Raw genomic sequence first — 22422 nt, 5'->3', positions numbered from 1 at the left:
TATGTATTCAATAAATCTGTTCTCAAAAGAAGCCATTTGGTCAGAATTTATTGTTCAAATTTCTGTATAAAATTGTAAATGCTTATTGTTAGTCTGGACATATAAAATACTTTAATTTTTTCTCAAGATAAAATCTCTTTTCCTCCTTTTAATCTGAATTGGTGAGGTAAGTTTCTACTGTAAAGACAAATCTAGTGTTAAATCTTTACTGAGTGACTTCTTAATAACTTTACCCGACAGTGTCCACCCCACAGATGAGAAGCTGACCCCCACTGTGGTCATTCTAGTTCTCAGCCTAAACAGTATCTAGGTTTTGTGCTTTTTTTAACCTTGTGCATACATATCACACGAGGCTGTGTTCAGACATGACAACAAATGGTACATAATCAACTCACACGTGCCTTATTAAAACAAAATCCAACACATACATTTATTTGGCTAATTACAACGTTATCTTTTTTCTTATGGCAAATGAAGGCCTGTTTTACTGAGTGACTGATAGATATAACTAGCCCATTTTCACATTGCTATACTACCTGAGACTGGGTGATTTATTTTAAAAAGAGGTTTAATTGACTTGCAGTTCCCTATAGCTGAGGACACCTCAGGAAACTTACAATTATGGTAGACGATGAAGGGGAAGAAAGCACCTTCTTCACAAAGCAGCAGGAGAAAGAGAGAGCCCAGGGGAACCTGCCACTTTTAAACCATCAGATCTTGTGAGAACTCCCTATCATGAGAACAGCATGGGGGAAACTGCCGCCATGACCCAATCACCTGCCACCAGGACCCTCCTTCGACTCACAGGGATTACAACTTGAAATGAGATTTGGGTGGGGACAGAGAGCCAAACTATATCAACCACTGTGCTTACGTAAGAGAGGGGGACCTTCACGACTTGATCTCTTCCTGCTTGGACAGAGTCTTGGTTACCTCCTTCTTGGCCTGAAGCGGCTCCTCAGGGCACTCCTGTACTTCCTTGGTCTTAATCTTGGGGGCCTATCTGGTTAGCCAGTGGCTTCCTGTAGGCCTTCTCTGCCTTCAGCCTGTGGATGTGTTCCAGGAGAATCTGCTTGATTCTCATTTATCTAAAAGATAATGTAATTTTTAAGAGAAAAAAATCAGGTATGTTATTTTTCTTTGAGTACTGTGGGCACAGCCGTGCATATTGCTCAGGAAACTGAAGAGGCTTGCCTCCAGCATCCTCTGCCATGACAAAAAAGCCTCATAGGATCCCAGTGAAACCAACCAAACAGCCAGCAGATCTGGAAGTTGATCAAAGATGGGCTGATCATCCACCAGACTATGATTGTCCATTCTCAGGTTCCATGCCAGAAAGGGGCAGGTACATGGGTACATGTAATCCTAAGGGCCCTGCAGATGCTGGAATGTCCCAGAAGGTAACCTGCATGAGGGAGAGGAGGACCCTGCACCAACTTCTTAGAATATATGGTGAATCTGAAATTGACCACCACCTGTATCACAGTCTGTACCTGAAAAAGACTTGCCATTTTAGAACCTAGCACTGACTTGCCCATGCAGGATCCTGCAGAGTCTCCTTTCTCTCTGCCATGGCAACCTGCAACGTAACAACCAGTGATGCTCCATCAGTCTTGATTCCTGAGTAAAGAGCTGAAGGATAACTGCTTGGGATCAGAGCTACAGATACCACAGCTCCAGAGAGAAATACACTTTGTTGTTTTAAGCTGGATTTTGTGGAACTGTCTATTATTGCAGCATAACCTGCCCATCATGACTGACACAGTATCTTACTTATTCCAGACAACAATCAGACAAGGTAGACAATATTGCTTAAAAAAAAAAAAAAGTGACTGATGTAAAAGTGGAGACTCAGGAAACTAAATAATTCATGTCCGAAGTTACACTAACAGCATTTGACCTGTCTCATTCCAAAGGCCACTGTATTTCCACCTTATCACTTTTCAAAAACTGTTTTAAAGTACAACTCATTAGACTTGCTATCACGTTCAGCAATCAGAAAGTTCCAGATTTGTTGAGCAATGTTGAATACGCCCTTGAACCACTCTTCCAGTGATGAAGAAGATGAAGTCCTCTGTGCCAGTTAAGAATACTTCCAGAGGTTAAAGAGAAGGCTGGCTGAAAATTTTCCTTTGGGATCTGCAGGAATTTAAGCTTCACCATAATTTCCATCAAGGGATAAATTAATGAGAGCCGCACAGACTGTCTAAAACCTAATTTTAGAGTCACATGCCCATCGATTTCAACATACTTTAGCAAAGACTTCTCTAAATTCTCGACATTACAAATGTCATTCCACTCCTATTTTGAAAGTTAAGTATTCTAACTTTTCTGTAGAAGCAGAAAAATGGAAATGATGTCTATATATTAGTAATTTGGGAAATCACATAGGAATTAAACTTTCATTAGGTCACTTCGAGGATTAAAATTCGGGAGGAAAATAAACTGCTCTGATTTTTCATTCCTTCATTCATTTGACAAATAATTATCAATGGAACTGTACTGGGCATTGGAGATAAAGTGATGAATAAAATAGACAAAAATCTCCACCCTCTTGGGTCCTATTTTTAGTAGGGGAGACAGATAATAAGATAAATGAAATATAGAGAGTTAGATGTGAGAAGCGCTGTGGAGAAAAATAATGCAGAGATAGACCTTGTATGTGTGATGCAGAAGAAGGATGTTATTAATATAATATGGCCATGGAAGGTCTTACTGAGGAAGTGAAATTTGAATAAAGCCTTTAAAAAAGCAAAATAGCCAGCTACTTGACTATGCAGAGGAAGCACATTCCAGGATCTTGGAAAAGCAAGAATATTAGTTCCAAAACAGAACTGTGCCTTGTACAGTGAGAAACACTCAGGAGTTGGTGTAGCTGGAGTAAAGTGAAGAGAATAATTTTTGTCTGTCTTGATCAACATAAATCCCATCCTAGCAACCAGCACAGTGCCTGGCACACAGTAGGCCCTCTGGCACATAGTAGGCACACTGTAAATACATGTTGAATAAATGAACGAATCAATGGGAAAAGGGAGTGAATGGGATTAGGGATGACAGCCAAAGGGAGAGTCTAATGTTATCATATGTGGTCTATACACTTTCTTTTAATAAAAAAAAAAGGCAAATATGACCATATGTTAACAATAGTAAATTTTGGGATATGATAAAGTATGTGGTACTTTACTTTTTAAATTTCTAAAATTATTGTAAACAAACAATTCAAGAGACACTAAAAATCTCACATGCCAACAATGAAGTGGCTAGTACAGCGCGTAGTATTTTCACCTGCTATTTCCTGTTATCCTCCACACCTGTGAGAGAACTGGTTTCTGTTCGCTTTACGACTGTGGAAACAAGATCAGAGAGGTTATGGGAGTTGACTAAGGCTATGCACAACCAGGCAAGAGAAGAGCTGAAATTTTCATATAGCTTTTCTGACTCTAATTCCAGTGTTTGTTTTTTTACATTACACTATTCTGCATGTAACATATATATGAGGCTTTTCTACACCTATAAACTATAAAATATATGTAACTATTTGCTACATTTAGTAAATAAGTAGTAAGAAAAAATAAAGCTATGTAAAATTTTAATGTAATTTTATGTCATTGATATCTGTTCTTAAACAAAGCAATCATTCTGAATTTACATCTTATAGTCATTCCACTTATCACTCCCCTTCTTAACCCTTGAACCTCTACTCACCCAATCTTTACCCCACTAAACACATACTACAGAGTTATTCTATCTCATAGAATAACATTTATTAATAGAACTAAAGACCTCTATTGGCTCTACACAGAGCTACCGGACTGCACCAGAGAAGAAGTTCTAAATCATTCTGGTTAGCCTGCCCCACATACATAGGGCTACAGGATGCAGTCTTAATGAAAACCAGAATTACAGATTGTAGATGTTTCAAAAGTTTACATTTGAATTAATTATTCTCACAGCAGAACAAGATAGCTCTTTGGCCTTTTTTCTTTTTTTCCATCAGAAGGGTTTAGTAATTCAGTGTTGTTAAGACACAGGTTGAGAGAAATGCATCTAATTTAGTAAGAATCAGAATTGGAGTGGAATAAGTAAAAGGTGGTAAAACATAAAAAGCCAGTGATTTCAGGGATGCCCCAGTGACTGTGCATACAAGCTGACCAATGCAAATTAAGAGAGATACAGTGATTCATTAGAAAGAGCTGATGCTTAGTTTAGAACCCAGACCGCCTTATGGGTCATAATGGCATTCCTCCTTCCCCTTCGAGTTCCATGGACTTTCCTTCTTTCCTGCATTTGAGAAATGCAAGCAAAGTGCCCTCTTGGGCACCAAGCAGGAGTCTCTCTCTGCTTCCTCTGCAGTGATGAATGACAGAGTTAAAATGTCACAGCTAGAATCATCTAGGGAAGATGCCATCCATTGAGTGCTAAGAGAGAAATGTCATTTCTAAGAAAGTGCTTTGCCTCACACATCCTTCATGGCCAGGTGTACCTAAGTGCCTGAACCAATGCTGGCCTTGTTGTCCTCAACCAAAATAGTTTTCTTCATGGAATATATTTATGATGGCTTAAAAAAACTTAAAAAGCAATTTAAAAGTTTCTGGGAGAACCAGAGTGTCAGAATGAAAGTTAGAAGAGACGAGCTGGAGATCCAGTATTGCTGCTAACTGGCTTTTTGGTTTGGGGCAAGTTAATTTCAGCTTTCCCAGCTAAATGGTTGCTAAGGTGCCTTACAGCTCTAGTTTTCATTGTAACTTGTTACCCAGGGAAGCATGCTACCAAACTTATCCAGTGAGATGAGACAGGAAAGATTTAATCACATTCTCTCTCAACCAAAGTGGTTAAACTTTTAATCAGTCGTCACTATCAGAAACTTATTTTTTTTTATTACATATATTAGTTTCTTATGTTGTGAGTTAATCCTAGATCTCTCAGGGAAAAATAAGCATATTTCCTCGGGCATCACCTATTTCTATTATTGTGGTTTATTTAAGTATTTATTTTTAATAATTAGATAAGTGTATCCTGATGTTAACTAACAACTAATACCAATCTGAAAAGGGTTAGCTTTACAAGTACTTCCTTTAGTTTGCCCCTACGTTAACTGAGGCCTTGGTCATGGGTTTGGTCCATATATAGGCCATTAGCTACATGTGAAGAAGATCTCAAGTTCTGATTTGCTGCCTTGGGAAGTGTTAATCATAGGAGGTACACTGACAGGATGTAAATATGGCTCATCACCATAACTGGAAAAAAGCAATGTTAACGCACCTGTCCCGCCACATAGAGTCATCTTGGTGCTGATGCTCACCTTCCAGTATAATGAAAAATTCAAATTCGTCTGTCAGGCAGAATGCATTAAACTAGGATAAGAAAGTAAGGGTCAGTGAATTAGAATAAACATACTTACTACACACATAAAATAAAACAAAACCCCAAATCCACACTTCCAAAACAGGTTTGAGATGATATTTCAGTTGAAGAGTCACCACATTAAAGAGTTCCTTGCTCCTGAGTGATGTGCTACAGATCATTAATTCTATAAACATGCAAGTAGTTGCCATGTTTTTGGTGGATCTGAGTCATCACTGCCACAGTGATAAAGGAAGCTGAAGAAGCTCCAACACATGGAAAATAAACCAGACCACTGCACAGGCTCGTTTCTATGGAACAGAGGACTAAGTTGGATTTGAAACATTTTAAAGATTTCCTATTGCTTCTCTTTCCTTTGTGGGGGGTTGTATTTTGCAGAATGTATATGAAAATAACTTCCAAGTAATAGAAAAGCTTGCATTTCATATGGGGAAAATACACGTATTCAGACTATTTTTAACCACTTGTATTTTGCATCTCTTCCTTTTTTTTTTTTTTTTTTTTTTTTTTTTCTGAGACAGGGTTTCGCTGTATCATCCAGGCTGGAGTGCTGTGGCACGGTCACAGCTCACTGCAGCCTCAAACTCCTGGGCTTAAGCAATCCTCTTGTCTCAGCCTAACTCAGAGTAGTTAGGACTACAGGTGTGTGCCACCACACCCGGCTCCTTCCAATTTTTTATTGATAACTTTTACTTCCCTTGTCACACAGTCACTATTATTTCTCTTTCTGGTGTTTGCAGAGATCCCCTTCTATTTTCTCCCTCATATGCCAAGTATCTTTCAACTTTTCTTTTTAGTCACAAACACCTTTACATTGCTGATCTTCTTCCTTCTTACTCATTTGGATTACCTTTTCCCATAAGCTCAAATAATCTTAAAACAAATCCTAATTTGGAATCTGTTACTGAAGAATTCTAGCTGATAAAAGTGTTTTGGATCTCTTTCTCTGGCAGCCTTGAGAAATAAAGTTAAAGGCCATTTCTTTAATTGTACACGCAGAAATTAGTTTTTATAGCATTTGAAAAGTATACCTATTAATAAACTTTTGGATAATAAAATCTTAGAAGAAATCTAACCAAAATGACATACAATGTTAAGTATGGGAAGGGTCTTTAAACAACACTGTCTCATCTATGGCAAGGTTCTATGGTCTGACTATAATGCCTGTTGAGAAGCCCTTGTCTATTTGGTTTTCTTTATACTTGAGGAAAAAAAAAAAAAAAAGAAAAAAGTGAAACAAGAAAACCAGCAATGTTCAACAATCCTTCAGGCTATTTCCAAGAACAATCTTTGTACCTCACAACATCTCCACCTAGTGACTCCTTAAGGATCTTACAGCAATTCCTAGAAATTACTCGTTTTAAATTTACAGTAATATGCCTAACCTCATTTCAGCTAGTTTCACCTTAAACACACGTATTTAGAATTAATTACTGGGAACTGAGAAGGTACCGACATGAAAATGAAGAATGCGGAGAATCTTTTTCTGGAGAAATAAAAGAGCAGCAACAAATAGTAATCAATATAACAATCACAGTTTCCGAGGTAGAGAATTGGTGACAGTCAAACAAAGCCAACCAGGTCTATCAGTCTAGGTTTCCTAGTTGCTTTATTTTGAATGCACACATCTTATATAAAATGACATTTGTATTCATTGACTAAAGGGCAGACAGCTTACAAAAAATATTTGTTGAGCTTCCAGTGTGCATCTAGTATTATGCCAAGTTTTCCACTTGTTTCTGGACATATTTTGAGACAGTATAGTATAGTAATTATGTCTGTAGGTTTCAAACTGGAGCCACTTACTTGCTATACGACTTTGTCCAAACTACTTACAGTTTCTGCATCTGTTTCCCCATCTGCAAAGTAGGGCTAGTAACTTTACCAAAGTTATTGTGAGAATTAAATGAAAATACGAAAAGCCCTTAGGATTGTTTCTGGCATCTAAAAGTGCTCAATATTTGTTAATATCATTTATTATTTTATCCTCACAATCCCCACTTTAAACAGGGTCTCTCTGGCTCCAAAGTCCCTGCTAATTCCTCGCTGTTGTAGTATATTTAAAAATTAAAAATAAACTTTGTCAACAAAATTTAAATCGGTAGACATTCATTAGTTCCTTGAACATATGGAGAAAATACATTAGTAGTTAATGTGGAAGAAATAACCTTGAGGTTGGGAATAAGGAGACCTGTGTTACTCGGTGATTATTCTGCGCAAGAAGTTCCTTGTTAGCGAATCTACATGAGCTAGGTTCTTTATTGTCTAATATTCCATGAATCTAATATTATCTATAAACAGTTGGTTCCTGAAGGTGGTTTTTTCTTTCCTTGTCTGCATTCAATCTCGAGCTGTCTTCAAAGGAAGCAAAATTGAAGTTATGCATACAGAATGCCAAACAACCCTATCTGTGAAAGTTGGTTTTACAGGAGCATAGAACCCAGTTCGGCAGTTTGCCTCTGCCAAATATGTCTGCAAGCTGATTAGTGGCAGCATCAGGCCTATTGCTAGGTCTCCTAATTTAACCCATTTTCTTAGTCATTTAAATCACTTATACTTTATACTTTTAGTCCTATTTGCAAATCCATCTTTTAGCTTTATAACCCACCTCCCCCCAGCCCCTAATTTCAAAGGTCTACCGGATATACGTGGTTGTTTTGCGTCAAACTAGCAGTTTAAGACAAGAAAACTACATCAAACAAGAAAAAGAACCATTACGATGCATGTATGTTTTCTCTTAACTACGGAATTTCACATTATAGCCCTTGTCTTCAAACACCTAAACAATGCAAGCAGGACCTTCATTTATTATTCCGTGCCCACCCACACCCTAAAAACCGCTCTCTTCACCCCAATTGCTCGAACTGCCTGTCACTCCAAGCACTTCTACTAGCCCAAGAGCCTCATTTAAACTTTACCCCCACTCTCCCCTCCTCGCCCCGCCCCGAAGCTAATTCCTGATTGGCCGAGGCACCACTCCTCGTGGGGCTGCTTAGGCCACTGCGCGCGGTGCGCGCTGGGAAACGAGTGGAGACACGAGGACTAGCGCGAGCGCTCCTGGTGGGCCCCCCTCCCCCTGCGGCGACCCCCCGCTCTGACCGACTGGTCCCCTAAACGGTGGCGGCAGTTTTTGGTCGTTGGTCCCCGAGATTTAGGACCAACATTTGGAGACCCCAAGGGGTGAGGAGGGGAAAGGGGAAACGGGGTCACTACCAAACCACTGCTAACGGCTGGAGACAGTGCCCGGCTCATTCTCAGGGCAAATACACAGTGGGGGCTGGAGGCGGTGGCTGCGGGCTTCACCCCGCGTCCTTCCCCAGCCCCGTCGAGCAGTGGGAGAGCAAGTGTCCGAGACGCTGCCTCCCGCCCCGGCAGCATCCTGCCGGAAGGCGCCCTCGCAGTCACCCAGGCGCTGCATGGTGAGGGCCCAGCGGCCAGTCTCTTTGGCGCGTCTGGCGGCTTCTTCCGCCCCGCGGCGCCGTGCGCTCTCCGCCTTATTTCCGCTCTCCCCCGCTGCCTTCCGGCCGCTTCCCACCTATGCTGCCTTCCGTGTTCTCCTGACACGCTCCAGCCGACGACCAACGACCGCTGCAGGCCCGGGCCGCCGCCTAGCTGTTGGGCCCGCGCGTCCCCTGGAGGCTTTGGGACGCCGTCTGGGGCGTCCCGACGGCTGGGTGAGATTAAGCAGTCTCGTTTCAGAATTGAATTCAGGTTGGGTGAGCTTTAGCAGGTTCCTCGTCGTTTTCATGGCGTTCTAGACGGGGCTTAGCCTCGTACTTTCCTCTGCCGTTGTCTCTTTTCTGTCTCTTCCCCGAGTACCTCCTGTGTGCTGGGCTGTGGGCAGTGGAAGGCCGCGGGTGTTCAGGGAAGATAGCTCGCCAGTCTCCCGACATACGGACGGCAGTACGCGTCGTGGCACCACCTTTGTTTCCTGACATCTGGTAGTTTTTAAACCACTAATTTAAAAATGTTTCTTTTGAGCTACTGGAAAAATCGCAGAACCCGGAGTCAGGAGGCGCGGGATTTAATAATCCTGGCGTTAATATTCTGAGACGTTGCGAAGCTCCTTGATTTATATGGGCACCAATTTTCTCCTGTGTAAATTTAGCTTAGGTAATATTTAAGTTCTTTAAGCTTTAACTGTCTTTACATTCTTGATAAATTTCCCGTAACCTTTACGTTATATGGTAATCCTAATATAGGCAGATATCAAAGAGGAAATATCATAAGGAGTTTTTTAGATTTCTTTGTTTTTTTTTTTTTTTTGAGACAGAGTCTCGCTCTGTCGCCCAGGCGGGAGAGCAGTGGCAGGATCTCGGCTCACTGCAACCTTCGCCTCCCGGGTTCAAGTGATTCTCCTGCCTCAGCCTCCGGCAGTAGCTGGGACTACAGGCGCGCGCCACCACGCCCAGCTAATTTTTGTATTCTTAGTAGAGACTATGTTGGCCAGGATGGTCTCGCTCTCTGGACCTCATGATCCACCCGCCTCGAGATCCCAAAGTGCTGGGATTACAGGCGTGGGAGTTTTTTTCTAAGTTTTGGCCTCTAAAATTGGCCTGATTTTGTGTTTGAGAATGGCGTTATAACCAGGAAGCAGGATATGTTGCATGTATAAGGAGAATAACATATAAAGGTCATGTTCAAGTGTCGGTAGAATTTTGCTTATTTAAATAATGGGAAGATATTTTCATTGCAAGAATCACCATAATGTATATACAGTTTGACAGACTTCCGTTTGGATCTCCTTATGGGGGTCTCATGATAGATTTGTTTTCAGGGCACACATTTAAAACATTCTACTTTGTTTGCATCTGTCTGCATCTGTTTGCATTGTTAATAAAATTTGTTTGCATCTTTATAGACAAAGATGACTATTAGTGCTGCAGTCACTAAATATTAATGCTTTCTGCTTAAGGCACTGCTTTGATTGCTAATTTTCACTTAGATTGGAGTAATGGACTTGAATATTATTGCCAAATATACATATCAACACTTAAAACGTGCATTACTGGATATATCATGAAATAAGAATTATTGATAACGAGAGCAAAGCCAGTTTATGGACTGAAATTAAGCCTCAGGTTTAATGGTGTTATTTTATTGTTAGAAGGAAGACATGTCAGTTTAAGTAGAGTTTGAATACAAATCAAGTAATTGCTGTAAAAATTGCCCAGATTTGCATATTAATGCCGAATATCATTTCTCATTTTACTACCCGAAGGTTGATGAGGCAAGAAAATATGATCTCTGTGTTCAGATTGGTAACAGATTTAAAATAACAGATTATGAAAGACCTTGTGTGAAGAATGGTACACTTAATTTGGACAAGAATATGTAGATATCTTTATCCTGAATTCAAAGAGCATATACACCTTCGTGTTCAAAGCAATATTTTTTAAAAGTATTAGTTACAGTTTTTTAAAGTAGCTCAAGTTTTAAGTCATTCCAAATTTAAACTTAATATTAAAACTTATCCATTATATATTTAACTTCTAGCAATAAAATGTACTCTCATTCTTTAATAAAAACAACTTAAGATGGAATTCAACTGATCCATCTACACTGATCCATCTACATTTATTTCAAAATAACTTTAGACTTCCGTATCCACACAATTTTGATGAACTCTTCTCATTTTCCAACCATGTTGGCTGTAGTGCAGTCTGTCAGTAAAACGAATTGCTGCTTAAAAACAAACGGAAAACCTCCATTGACCTGGCAACCGTGGTTTCCATGTGCTATACTCAATGACAACTGAACAAACAAATGAGGAGTTTAGTACCATGTAATTCAAGGAATGTCATAAAGATTTAATGTGCCTCTATAAAGGCACATTTTCATCTTCTTTTTTTTTTTTCATTATTACATTGAGTTTTTAAAACCAACAGTAAGATTATATAATGTTCACTTTCACAGCTTTCTGAATTTTTACAGTAACTTGGAAGATGAAGTTTCAATTGTAGTTTTAATACAGCTGACACAGTTCCTTTAAATAATTTTCATGAATATTTTCCTAAATTGTGCTTGTCATTTTTTTATTAATATTCTTTCTATTTTTGAAAGGCAGTACAAATTTGAAAATGCATATTTTTGATAATTATTAAGAAGGTTAAAATTAAAGGAGATATAGTGAGCACTTAAAGACAAAGGCTTGATTCGGATTGTTACTTCAATAACTTATGATTTGCTATCCTGTCTTGGCATTTTGCTTCATACCTTAGAGAGGTTTTTTTTCCTTTCTTCTATTTTTTTTCTTTTGAAAGTGAGCTAGAGAGGAATCTTTGAAAGTCCACAGTTTAGGGAAAAAAATACATATCTGAAAGCTGGAGTTAAATATGGCACAACTTTTAATTTCTCATTCCCACTTTGTCTGCAAAACCATTTTTGTCATTCTCCTACTCAGGATCCCTCCTTACTTGGATTACTTGGGTCAACAGGGAAAGGAAACAAGTTTTTTAGAATGCTTTGGAGTGCGACTCCACACCTGAAAGTGGCAGAGGACAAATTGAGTCTGGAAGCCTCAATTGATATGTCAGTTTTGCTCTAATGTATAGGACAGATGTGCTTTGTTGGATATTTAGGTAACAGATTGATTCTGGAGTATTTTAGAATGAATGTATTGTATGCTTGTTTTAGATTTGATTGTATTTCTCTGGCTATTCTTGAATTTTGCCTCTTTCAGAAATATACTTTTGTTAAATTAATACGATAAAGTTAGGTAATTTTGAACTTGTGAATTATACACATGCATATGTTTGTTTTGGAGGCTTTGAGATAACACTTTTTTATTCTAAAGAGTATAGGATTGGTGACTCTTGAGTGTGTCTTTTACTTCTGTAATTTCAAGCTTTTATAATATTTTGATTGAGATTTCTTGAGATGTACAAAGTCTAGCATATGTTTCTAGTCATTCTCTAGTATAAGGAGCCTTTAATGTGTATAGATTGGCCTGTTATTTCAACATAAGAACCTAGATAATCTCTTTAAAAATATAACTTTAGAGACATGAATTAACCCCAAAAATAGGCCTGTAAGGTAATTGTAGGGATGGGTTGGATTGCAGAAATCAGCCATTTGGAGCTAGCCATGAATTGTAGTTTAAAAAAAAAAAAAAAAAAAAAAAAAGTCTTGTTTATTAAGTTTAATTCTACATTTTGGATAAAATGGGAGCATATATTGCTTCTATAACCAGTAAGTAGCATATGTAAAGAACCATATTAAGGCTGGTGCAAAAGTAATCGCTGCTTTTGCCATTAAAAGTAATGGCAAAAACAGCGATTACTTTTGCAACAGCCTTTTAAGTAGATTCTTGTTTTTTCTCTCACTGTTTTTCCTGTAGCCTGTTTAAAAAATCTCACAATTCCCTATTCACATTGTGTCAACATGATCTTTAGTGTAGTGGGCCAGTATGATGTCCTGTGGGATGTCGAGGCCATTGAAGACTCTCTAAACTAAATTATGGAAGAGAGTTCAGAGTTACGAATTTCTGAGGCTCCATGGTTTTGGGCCCTTGGTCTTTTCGATTACTAATTTTGTGACTTTAAGCAGGACTCTTCATATTTGCTTTTGGTTTTCTTGTCTACAGTATTGGAGGTCATCTAAGGTCCACTTGCAGTTCTAATATTTTCTTACTACAGAATCTTCAGTAATGGTATATGGCAAAACCTAGAGTGAAATAGTGTTAAATTGAGAAAGGTAGTTATATCATTAAAATGCTCTTACTTTTAAAGGAATAGTGACAGAAAACATTGAATTTTTTAAAAGACAAAAGACTGAAAGTTGGTTGCTCAGTCAGTCCTTTTTTTTTTTGAGATGGAGTCTCGTTCTGTCCCCTAGACTGGAGTGCGGTGGCACGATCTCAGCTCACTGCAGTCTCCACCTCCTTGGTTCAAGGAATTCCCTGCCTCAGCCTCCCGAGTAGCTGGGATTACAGGCACATGCCACCACACCTGGCTAAATTTTTTGTTTTTAATAGAAGGGTTTCACCACGTTGGCCAGACTGGTCTTAAACTCTTGCCGTCAGGCAATCTGCTCACCTCAGCCTCCTAAAGTGCTGGGATTACAGGCATGGGTTACCGTACCTGGCCAGTCTTTATCTTTTTGATGGTTCTGATTACAAAAAATAACATTTCTTTTATCTGAATCTATTAATAGTACATTGTTTTATTTGTTGCATTTGGTGTCACATAAATCTTCCATGAAGTGTAGTGTAAGATACACAGCTGATAATACAGACATAAGACTTTTCCCTTGATAAAAATTATTTTCTACTTTATATTTCTGCCATTTAATAAATGTGTGAGGATATTCATCTTAAATCTTCACTTAAAAAAAAAAAACAGTAGGCCGGGCACGATGACTCACACCTTTAATCCCAGCACTTTGGGAGGCCAAGGTGGGTGGATCACGAGGTCAGGAGTTCAAGCCTGGCCAACATAGTGAAACCCCATCTCTACTAAAAATACAAAAATTAGCCAGGCATGGTGGTGCGTGCCTGTAGTCCCAGCTACTTGGGAGGCTGAGGAAGGAGAGTCACTGTACTCCAACCTGGGTGACAGAGCGAGACTCCTTCTTGGAAGACAAAAACAAAAACAAAACAATAAATGTGTGAGGTTGGTAAATTATGAGAACCTAAAACAATATAAAAACAATATAAAGATAAATGAGATAGTACTTATCATATTGAAAGGAACAAGAAAGGAGGAAAGCTGAATAGCATTTTTTCCTTCTCCAGAGATAGAACTTTATAATACAGCTTTATTATTTTTTAATATTTATTATTTTTTAATAAGTGAGTTTCTATCGCTTCTTGGCCTTTTGGCCAAGATCAAGTATAGTATGTGTTATTACCAGTTTAATATCTGATATGTCTTCTGAGGACAAATCTTTTTGTTTTTTTATTACACTTTCAGTTCTAGGGTACATGTGCACAATGTGCAGGTTTGTTACATATGTATACATGTGCCATTTTGGTGTGCTGCACCCATTAACTCCTCATGTACATTAGGTATATCTCCTAATGCTATCCCTCCCTGCTCCCCCCACCCCAAGACAGGCCCCAGTGTGTGATGTTCCCCACCCTGTGTCCAGATGTTCTCATTGTTCAGTTTCCACCTGTGAGTGAGAACATGCAGTGTTTGGTTTTCTGTCCTCGTGATAGTTTGCTCAGAATGATGGTTTCTAGCTTCATCTGTTGCCACAAAAGACATGAACTCATCCTTTTTTATGGCTGCATAGTATTCCATGGTGGATATGTGCCATATTTTCTTTTTTATTATTATTATACTTCTAGGGTACATGTACACAACATGCAGGTTTATTACATATGTATACATGTGCCATGTTGGTGTGCTGCACCCATTAACTGGTCATGTACATTAGGTATATCTCCTAATGCTATCCCTCTGCCCTCCCCCCACCCCACGAGAGGCCCCGGTGTGTGATGTTCCCCACCCTGTGTCCAAGTGTTCTCATTGTTCAATTCCAACTATGAGTGAGAACATGTGGTGTTTGGTTTTCTGTCTTTGTGATAGTTTGCTCAGAATGATGGTTTCCAGCTTCATCCATGTCCCTGCAAAGGACATGAACTCATCCTTTTTTATGGCTGCATAATATTCCATGGTGTATATGTGCCACATTTTCTTAATCCAGTCTATCGTTGATCGACATTTGGGTTGGTTCCAAGTCTTTGCTATTGTGAATAGTGCTGCTATAAACATACGTGTGCATGTGTCTTTATAGCAGCATGATTTATAATCCTTTGGGTATATACCCAGTAATGGGATGGCTGAGTCAAATGGTATTGCTAGTTCTAGATCCTTGAGGAATCGCCACACTGTCTTCCACAGTGGTTGAACCAGTTTAGTTTATGATCCCACCAGCAGTGTAAAAGTGTTCCTGTTTCTCCAAATCCTCTCCAGCACCTGTTGTTTTCTGACTTTTTAATAATTGCCATTCTAACTGGTGTGAGATGATATCTCATTGTGGTTTTGATTTGCATTTCTCTGATGGCCAGTGATGATGAGCATTTTTTCATGTGTCTGTTGGCTGCATAAATGTCTTCTTTTGAGAAATGTCTGTTCATATCCTTTGCCCACTTTTTGATGGGGTTGTTTGGTTTTTTCTTGTAAATTTGTTTAAGTTCTTTGGAGATTCTGGATGTTAGCCCTTTGTCAGAGGGGTAGATTGCAAAAATTTTCTCCCATTCTGCAGGTTGCCTGTTCACTCTGATGGTGGTTTCTTTTGCTGTGCAGAAGCTCTTTAGTTTAATTAGATCCCATTTGTCAATTTCGGCTTGTGTTCCCATTGCTTTTGGTATTTTAGTCATGAAGTCCTTGCCCATGCCTATGTCCTGAATGGTATTGCCTAGGTTTTCTTCTAGGATTTTTCTGGTTTTAGGTCTAACATTTAAGTCTTTAATCCATCTTGAATTAATTATTGTATAAGGTGTAAGGAAGGGATCCAGTTTCAGCTTTCTACGTATGGCTGCCGCATTTTCTTAATCCAGTCTATCATTGATGGACATTTGGGTTGGTTCCAAGTCTTTGCTATTCTGAATAGTGCCACAATAAACAAACGTGTGCATGTGTCCTTATAGCAGCATGATTTATAATCCTTTGGGTATATACCCAGTGATGGGATGGCTGGGTCAAATGGTATTTCTAGTTCTAGGTCCTTGAGGAATCGCCACACTGTCTTCCACAATGGTTGAATCTATAAATTACCTTGGGCAGTATGGCCGTTTTCATGCTATTGATTCTTCCTATCCATGAGCATGGAATGTTCTTCCATTTGTTTGTGTCCTCTTTTATTTCGTTGAGCAGTGGTTTGTAGTTCTTGTTGAAGAGGTCCTTCACATCCCTTGTAAGTTGGATTCCTAGGTATTTTATTCTCTTTGAAGCAATTGTGAATGAGAATTCACTCATGATTTGACTCCCTGTTATTGGTGTATAAGAATGCTTGTGATTTTTGCACATTGATTTTGTATCCTGAGACTTTGCTGAAGTTGCATATCAACTTAAGGAGATTTGGGGCTGAGATGATGGGGTTTTCTAAATATACAATCATGTGGTCTGCATACGGGGACAATTTGACTTCCTCTTTTCCTAATTGAATACCCTTTCTTTCTTTCTCCTGCCTGATTGCCCTGGCCAGAACTTCCAATACTATGTTGAATAGGAGTGGTGAGAGAGGGCATCCCTGTCTGGTGCCAGTTTTCAAAGGGAACGCTTCCAGTTTTTGCCCATTCAGTATGATATTCGCTGTGGGTTTCTTATAAATAGCTCTTATTACTTTGAGATACGTCCCATCAATACCTAGTTTATTGAGAGTTTTTAGCATGAAGGGCTCTTGAATTTTGTCAAAGGCCTTTTCTGCATCTATTGAGATAATCATGTGGTTTTGGTCTTTGGTTCTGTTTGTATCCTGGATTACATTTATTGATTTGCGTATGTTGAACCAGCCTTGCATCCTAGGGATGAAGCCAACTTGATCATGGTGGATAAGCTTTTTGATGTGCTGCTGGATTCGATTTGCCAGTATTTTATTGAGGATTTTTGCATTGATGTTCGTCAGACATACTGGTCTAAAATTCTTTTTTGTTGTTGTTGTGTCTCTGCCAGGCTTTGGTATCAGGATGATGCTGGCCTCATAAAATGAGTTAGGGAGGATTCCCTCTTTTTCTGTTGATGGGAATAGTTTCAGAAGGAATGATACCAGCTCCTCTTTGTACTTCTGGTAGAATTCGGCTGTGAATCTGTCTGGCCCTGGACTTTTTTTGATTGGTAGGCTATTAATTATTGCCTCGATTTCAGAGCCTGTTATTGGTCTATGCAGGGATTCAGCTTCTTCCGGGTTTAGTCTTGGGAGGGTGTATGTGTCCAGGAATTTTCCATTTCTTCTAGATTTTCTAGTTTTTTTTTGCATAGAGGTGTTTATAGTATTCTCTGATGGTAGTTTGTATTTCTGTGGGATTGGTGGTGATATCCCCTTTATCATTTTTTGTTGCATCGATTTGATTCTTCTCTCTTTTCTTTTTTATTAGTCTTGCTAGCGGTCTGTCAATTTTGTTGATCTTTTCAAAAAACCAGTTCTTGGATTCATTGAATTTTTGAAGGGTTTTTTTGTGTCTCTGTCTCCTTCAGTTCTGCTCTGATCTTAGTTATTTCTTGCCTTCTGCTAGCTTTTGAATGTGGTTGCTCTTCTCTAGCTCTTTTAATTGCAGTGTTGGCTAGTCAATTTTGATCTTTCCTGCTTTCTCTTGTGGGCATTTAGTGCTATAAATTTCCCTCAACATACTGCTTTAAATGTGTCCCAGAGATTCTGGTATGTTGTGCTGAGGACAAATCTTAAATGGATTTTTCGAGCAAGGAGAGGCTTGCTGCATCCACTCCACTCATCAACTTGATATTGCAGTACCTCCAGGAACAGTGCATTCCCCTCAGGGAAATAAATTTAAAAAAAAAAAAGCAAAATGAGTTTCTTCAGAATATCACATATACCCGTTTTTCAAATGTAAATATATGTTAAAATGAACTCTTAGGGCCCAGATTGTATTCATGGGTAGATATTGTATGATATTACAATTATGACACAATGTTGACTAAGACAATGCAGAATTCTATTACTGGTCAGACTAGGGAAGTTTTAAGAAGTTTTCTATTTATATTTGGACAGGTTGCTCTTAATGTTTGCTAACATGAAAAGTTTTATCATGGAAAAGGGGGAGAAGTTAGCCATTTCATTGATGGGACAAGTGACTAAAAAGATCAGACGGGAGGTAGGAAGAACTGGCAGGTTGAATCTAATAAAATGAGATTAAGTTGATTCTAAAATCTGGTTACTTGATATAGGGCAGGGCAGATTTGAGGTTTTTGTTGACAGCATGCTGAATTTTAGCTGACAATAGCATGCAGCTGTGTAGAACACCATTGTGCTGTTTCTCTGTACTGCTGGAGTTTTTGATTTTGGCCAACCACACTTTTGAAGGAAGAAGAGATAGGATAATGAGAGAACATAAACTATGTCATATAAGAAACAGTTAAGTAGCATTTTCCTGTGGTTCTGTAGAAAATAGATAGGCCGGGCGCGGTGGCTCAAGCCTGTAATCCCAGCACTTTGGGAGGCCGAGACAGGCGGATCACGAGGTCAGGAGATCGAGACCATGCTGGCTAACACGGTGAAACTCCGTCTCTACTAAAAATACAAAAAACTAGCCGGGCGAGGTGGCGGGTGCTTGTAGTCCCAGCTACTCGGGAGGCTGAGGCAGGAGAATGGCGTAAACCTGGGAGGCGGAGCTTGCAGTGAGCTGAGATCCGGCCACTGCACTCCAGTCTGGGCGACCGAGCGAGACTCCGTCTCAAAAAAAAAAAAAAAAAAAAAAAAGAAACGTAATAGATAGGCCAAGGACAATTAGGGTATCATGCCAAAACACTTGAATTAAAGCTGAAAAGTTCTTTTTAACTGAAACTTTTCTTGGCCTTCAATACACAGATGATCATTATGATCCTTTTAAGAGGGATGTGTAATGATTTCCCAGATATGTTTAGACATGGAACATATTTTGGAGACCTGTTAATCACCTCTGGAACAATGTTTTAAGGGATGCCAGTTTAGGAAGTGTCTGGTTAAAATAGCTGATAATGAGGTCAGGTGCCGTGACTCACGCCTGTAATTCCAGCACTTTGGGAGGCCAAGGTGGTGGATCACTTGAGCCCAAGAGTTCGAGACCAGCCTGGACAACATGTTGAAACACCATATCTATAAAAAATTAGCTGGGTGTGGTGGTGCATGACTGTAGTCCCAGGTACTTGGAATTGAATCATCTTTTGAATGCCATTATGTGAAAGAAGCAGGTTCTCTGTGGCCAGAAGGTGAAAATCAGGATTGATATGTGAAAGTTACCAGGAAAGAGATTATGATACATTATAATAAATAACTTTCTTAAATAGTTATTCAAAGTTTAGTTGCTCTAGAGGATGAGTTCTTTGTAAGAATCAAAAATAAGATGAATATCTTCTTTGTGGCAATATTATAAAGAGGATACACATATCAGGTGGATGGTTGAATTAGATGATTTTTAATATCTCTTAATAAATCTGAAATTATTTTTATTAAGGGTTTTCCAAAAAGTTTTGTTGCTGAACTTTTCCATCTAAGTTAATACAGTGTTTGGGTTGTTTTAAAAAGCATGCAATAGTTTTTCAAAGAAGGTATGAATAATTGATTTGATGTTATAATCTAAAAAAAATTATGAAAAATATCTGGATTCAGGTACTTGCATTGCTATTTGTAAGTTTTATGACCTCAAGTAAATCACATAGCTTTTCAGAGATGTGAATTTTAAATATCTAAAATTACGGTAATACAAGTAGGGGTTAGGAGCCCAGCATTTGGGCAAACAGATTTCTAATTTGAATACCATGTTTACCTTATCAATTTAATAGCAGTATGACTCTCTCGGTCTCGATTTGTGTATTTTTAAAATGGAAAAGAAAAATACATACAGGATTACTAAAAGAATAAATGAGATAATGTATATAAAGTGCCTGTCATTATATGTGGTATTTAATATGCCAAATCATTAAATGTAGAAATAAAATGGAATTTCATAGATTAGGAAAGTGAAGGTCTCCTGACCAACAACTGTAATTCAGGTCGTCTCCCACACAGTTGCATTATTTTTAGTTAAATCATGATGTCTCTCCTTCTCTGTCTCGTTCATTGAATGAACATTCATCATATGCCAGGAAGTCTGCATGGTGCTTGGGATTCAGAAATGAAAGGCTAGACCCTTCTCAATGTCTGGTAGCAGGAGGGAGGTAGAGGGAATTGACAGTCATAGCATCTGAAATGGATTCTGTGATATAAGGATATAAGTATATATAAGGGAATACTCGATTTAGAGTTGAGAGGGAAGGTCAGGGAGGGCTTTCCTGGAGAATATTAGGGGTAGGAAATGCCAAGAAATTACAGAAGGACTATAGGAACAATTTATGTAAAGGAACATATGAGCACCTGGCATATTTGAGAATTTGCAGATAGGTCAGCATTGTTGTTGGCATATCATAAGAAATGAAGCTGGAGGGAGAGATGATTAAGAGATCCTTATGGCTTTCTAAAGAATTTAGATTTTATTTTTAACGAACTGGAAAACCCCTGAAAGGGCCTTTTAATTTTAACTAAGTAGCATATGCTCTTGATAATCACAGAAAAATGAGAAGTAAAGGTTACTTGACTCCTTATTCCTACTCACCAATGATAACTACCAGTAAAGTTCCTTGTAAATTGTTTCAATTTTTTTTTTTTTTTTTTTGAGACGGAGTCTGGCTTTGTCGCCCAGGCTGGAGTGCAGTGGTGCAATCTTGGCTTACTGCAAGCTCCGCCTCCCAGGTTCATGACATTCTCCTGCCTCAGCCTCCGGAGTAGCTGGGACTACAGGCGCCTGCCACCACGCCCGGCTAATTTTTTGTATTTTTTAGTAGAGACGAGGTTTCACCGTGTTAGCTAGGGTGGTCTCGATCTCCTGACCTTGTGATCTGCACGCCTCGGCCTCCCAAAATGCTGGGATTACAGGCGTGAGCCACCGCGCCTGGCCTGTTTCAACATTTTTATATTCCTACACAGCCATCTATGAATGTGTACATGTGTATCTTTAAAACAACACATAGACAGTTGATATGAAAGTAAATGTATTTTCCTACTTGCTCTTTCTCACATACTTCTTGAATATTTTTCCATATCAGTACACGCAAATCTATGATATTCTTTAACAGCTGCATAACTACGTTCCTTGTGTAGTCGTATCCTGATTTTGATGCATCCTCTACTGAAGAACAGCTAGATATTTTCTAGACTGTTATTTCTATATACAGTGTTTCAGTGAACATTCTTATGCTTATATCTTTGTATACTCTTGCAGTTATATCTGTAGGTTAAATTTTTAGTAATTATGAAGTATATGTGCATTTTAGATTTTGATAACTGTTACCAAATTTCCCTCTAAAAGGATAATTTCAGTAATGCATACGCGCTAGCAGTGTATGAAGTCTTAAGTTTTCCCTTCTGGTGGACTTCCCAGTGGATAATTATTGAGTACCTTCTGTGTGCCAAGGCTACGGTGGGTACTAGAGTACTAGAGAAAGTGTTCAAGGCTGAAGTGGTCTTTGCCCTCATGCAGCCCAGAGTTTGAACCATAGGAAGCCTGCAGGTGTTTTGTTTGGTCTGTGCACTTTTGTTACTGTTTTACAATTAAATTAATTTTCAGTTTTTAAATATTGAGAGATTTTGAAAAATTGGAAAATTTGGTATAACTGGAGGCAAGCTGGATTCTCTTGTATTAGTTTGCTGGAGTTTAGTAGCCACTGCCCTTTTCAGATGTTGCATTGTACTTTCTAGGAGCACGGTCCATTCCATTTCTTATGGCCTCATTTCTTGATCTCTTAACATTTATTGCCAGAGTCTTATAAAAGCATTTGAGTGATTGATTGATACTCAAATTTAAAATACCTAAAACTGAACTCTGATCTTAGCCCTAAAACCAGTTCTACTTAGTCTTCATCTCCTTGTTGCTTAGGCCAGAACTGTGGTATCATCCTTTACTTGCCTGTTTATCTCACAGTATGTCAGAAAATTCTATTGGATGTACTTAAAAATATATCTCAAGTCAGACCACTTATCCTTTCCACCTCAACCTCTCTGGCCCATGCCACCATCATCTCTTGCCTGGATTTTAGTAGTAATCATCTAAGTGGTCTCGCTGCTTCCACCTTTACCCTTCTACTGACTTCCCCTTGTAACAGCCAGATGATCCTTTTACAATGAAAGAACCTATTACTCGTATGTTCAAAATCTATAGTAGCCCCTCATTTAACTCATAGTAAAAGCTGAAGTTTATAAGAAGTTACCTAACTTACAAGGTATACCTTGTAAATGCCAAGTACACCTTTATATAAGGGCTTTGTCTTGGTTTCTCCATTTGTATGGGATGTTCTTCCCAGATAGCTGAATGGGTAGGCTCCTTAATTCTTTGCTGGAAGGTTACCTTTTTGGTGAAGTCTG

General features: G+C 38.9%; 1 protein-coding gene, 1 long non-coding RNA gene and 1 other non-coding gene across 8 annotated transcripts in view; 2 read left to right on the top strand and 1 right to left on the bottom strand.

Annotated features, from left to right (window-relative positions):
• Nucleotides 1-722: 722 nt before the first annotated feature.
• On the bottom strand, nt 723-5520 carry LOC126955088 (uncharacterized). The gene is made up of 3 exons (XR_007725808.1): nt 5263-5520; nt 3286-3344; nt 723-1088 (listed from the first exon to the last, which is right to left on the bottom strand). It is a non-coding gene; the product is annotated as an uncharacterized LOC126955088 (long non-coding RNA).
• Nucleotides 5521-8323: 2803 nt separating this feature from the next.
• The window catches only part of RBM46 (RNA binding motif protein 46), a 49621-nt gene continuing 35522 nt past the window's right edge, over nt 8324-22422 (top strand). For 3 of the 6 annotated variants that reach the window (XM_050791281.1, XM_050791280.1, XM_050791278.1), the window contains exon 1: nt 8453-8544. The gene's annotated coding sequence lies outside the window, so the exon portion shown is untranslated. Of the gene's footprint in view, nt 8545-8929; nt 9039-22422 lie in introns of those variants that run through there. The other 3 variants (XM_050791276.1, XM_050791279.1, XM_050791277.1) reach the window with 3 other exon arrangements.
• On the top strand, nt 14166-14352 carry LOC126955903 (U2 spliceosomal RNA). Its single transcript, XR_007726184.1, has one exon. It is a non-coding gene; the product is annotated as a U2 spliceosomal RNA (small nuclear RNA).

Source organism: Macaca thibetana, chromosome 5, assembly GCF_024542745.1.
Source record: "Macaca thibetana thibetana isolate TM-01 chromosome 5, ASM2454274v1, whole genome shotgun sequence".
In the NCBI taxonomy this organism is placed as follows: Eukaryota; Metazoa; Chordata; class Mammalia; order Primates; family Cercopithecidae; genus Macaca; species Macaca thibetana.
Note: the sequence above shows the minus strand (reverse complement) of the source record. Positions and strands in the feature narration are given on the sequence as shown.